Source organism: Galeopterus variegatus, unplaced genomic scaffold, assembly GCF_000696425.1.
Source record: "Galeopterus variegatus unplaced genomic scaffold, G_variegatus-3.0.2 Scaffold11, whole genome shotgun sequence".
NCBI classification, from domain to species: Eukaryota; Metazoa; Chordata; class Mammalia; order Dermoptera; family Cynocephalidae; genus Galeopterus; species Galeopterus variegatus.
This window is the reverse complement of record NW_007726122.1, coordinates 1,530,504-1,533,316: the sequence shown is the minus strand read 5'-3', so window position 1 is coordinate 1,533,316 and position 2,813 is coordinate 1,530,504. Positions and strand designations below refer to the sequence as shown.

Genomic DNA, 2,813 nt, shown 5'->3' with positions numbered 1-2,813 from the left:
TTTTAGGCATATTTACTGTAGGCCTACTATGTACCAGGCACGCTGTCAGACACACAGTAAGGGAGCCTGGGTGGAGGACAAATGAGTCCCAAACCACCACGAGGATCTCCTAGGGTCTGTGTGGGAAAAGGTCTGATTGAGCCCCTTCATCTGCCTGACAGATTGCTGGGGCCCTAAAGGAGGTGAACACTTGCCCAGGATCACACAGAAGAAAACCCAAGTTCATCGGCAAGAAAAGGAGTGACAGCAGACAACCAGGCAAATCCCGTCTGGTAGTCAAGATCATCCTTCCCATTTGGCAATGTCCCTACCCCTGAGCCTGAGCTTGACCTAAAGAGAAACAAAGAACAAATGCTCCCAAGGGGGAATATGTATTCTTCTGTGCAGAGGATGCGCTCACTTGCTGGGGCAAACAGGTGACTAATATGGGACTGACAACATCAGTGGGATCAACCATTTTTGCTCAATGCTGCCCAAAATAATTTTGAAAATTTATGTCCCGGGCCGGCCCAGTGGCGCACTCGGGAGAGTGCGGCGCTTGGGTGCGCAGCGGCACTCCCGCCGCGGGTTCGGATCCTATATAGGGATGGCCAGTGCGCTCGCAGTGCAGGCGACACCGGTCACAAAAAAAAAAAAAAAAGAAAATTTATGTCCCTTCTTGAACATTTTAAAAGTTGACACCTAGAATATTTTATAACTATTTTAAGTAATTGAAATGAATGTAGTGCCTCGTGTATTATAAATATAGACATTATAAAAAAGAAGTCTTACATTGCTGTTTTAAATGTATCCCATAAAATACAAATATCACAGCAATTTGATACCCACAACCATCCTTTTAAAAAAATACATGAATGAGCTCTTATTTAATAGTATGAAATTGTATTTCCAATTCACTTCTCCCACAGAATTTTATCCTAATGTAATGTATTTTTATGCTTGAAAGTCTTTTATTGATTTTCCTATCATACTTCTCTACAAGAAAAAGATGTATATAAATTGAATTTTTTATTTCTTGTGAACATAAGCCTCTAAATATTTCAAAAATTTCTTCTGGATTTAGTTATCATTTCAACTATTAGTAATACAAACTTGATAAAAAATGTCAATGTACTGCAAATTTTGATAAATAATTATTAAACAGTTAAATTTTATTGGAAATGTTTCTCTGAATGAGGTGGACAGGGCAGGGCTGCTTCGTGAAGCCACACAGGCTGTGCACTGCCAAACTCCAGAGAGAGCCATTCACACAGACTACGATGTAAATGGCAACCCCTGGTATTTTTCAGTGGAAAAACTGGATGACTGTATGTGGTGGCCCTGAACTTGGCGAGTGGTGGTTGTAGTCCCTTGGTTAAAAGAGACATTGAGAAAGCCGCTTGTCAAATTGTCCCTTTATTTGATCGCATAAGTTTTGACTCAACAGAACAATGCACAATAATAAGATTCAGGGTGAAAAAGATGTATGAATTTCTTTGTAGAAGGGGCATTATAGAAGGAAAGTGGGAAAGGAAAACTGCATGATGCTTCCACCACGGGTGGATCACTTTTAGGAAAAAAATCATGTGGCAGTTGAGAGCCAGGATATTGATTTCTTTAAAGTTATCTGTGCTGGATATCCCTGGAAAGTATACAGCTATGGGGCTGTGAATCTCCGGGGCATCTCCGCACCCAGTCAACAGTGCCGGTGGAGCTGTCCGTGGTGCTGACCAGGCCAGAGGCGGCTTTCCGCCTTGAGCCAGATCATCTGCCCCTTGGTTTTGGCAGGCCATCTGAGCCAAGACCTCAAATCCACAGAGTCCAGCACAAAGCACGACACTGACACTGGTAGATGCCTTGCCCCAGACTAGGAAAGAGCATAGGAATAGTGCCCACTTGTTTAGAACTGAATAAGTAAAAGACAATATTCTCAGCATTTTACTAATCTGATTTAAACATTCCCCAAACAACGTAAAGTTATTCCCATTCTACAGCTGAGAAAGCAGAGGCCAGGAGATATTAAATAACTTGCCCAGACTCACATAAGGTGTGTGGAGATGAGGGATTTCAAATATAGCCCAGGTCAGCCTAGTCCTGAAGCCTAAGCCCTTTTCTATCCCACCATCCTCTGTAAACCATGAAAGGAGAATAAAACTACTGTATTTACTGGCCTACTATGAGCCATGTATTCTGAACACTGTCAAATTTAAATTCCACTGCAATCCTGCAAAGTAAATGCTATTATCTTTTTGTTACAGGTGAGGAAATTGAAGCCCAATGTAGTAAGAAGCAGAGCTGGAGTTTGAGCCTGGCTCCATCCATCACCAAAGGAAAGCCTTCTTGTCCCTTAGGCCAGCCCTCCAGGCACTGCCAAACCCATGACTGAACACAGCACCCAATACCCTTTACTGTAGTCTTTTGGTATAAACTACCTTGGGTTTCCCTAGGAAGAATAGGGATGCAAAACCAATAAAATCACTGTTGGAAACTTTGGTCTCTGAGTTTATTTGGCTGAATGCCATATTTCCCACAACTATTTAATGTGATTTAATTCCAACAATGCTTCTGTGCCCTGCCATGTGCCAGGTACCCAGCTAGGTGCTGCTAACCACACTAGGGATTAAAAAAAAAAAAGGTGGCCCCTGACCTCAGTTGCTGCCACTTGACATGTAGCCGTGTCTTAAATTCCAGAAAGACAGTGGTTAACATAGAGCTGTGGGAGTTAGAGGAGGGAGGTGTTGAATTTGATGGGGGTATTGGGAAGGCATCATAAACATGGCAGAATTTGAACCAGTGTCATTGTTGTTTAGTTAATTCAGTTAAAACAGGCAGCT

At 42.4% G+C, this 2,813-nt stretch overlaps 1 long non-coding RNA gene across 1 annotated transcript; it reads left to right on the top strand.

Moving 5' to 3' along the window:
* Positions 1-277: 277 nt before the first annotated feature.
* LOC103603819 lies at positions 278-2,467 on the top strand. The gene is made up of 2 exons (XR_551653.1): positions 278-416; positions 2,238-2,467. It is a non-coding gene; the product is annotated as an uncharacterized LOC103603819 (long non-coding RNA).
* Positions 2,468-2,813: the final 346 nt, after the last annotated feature.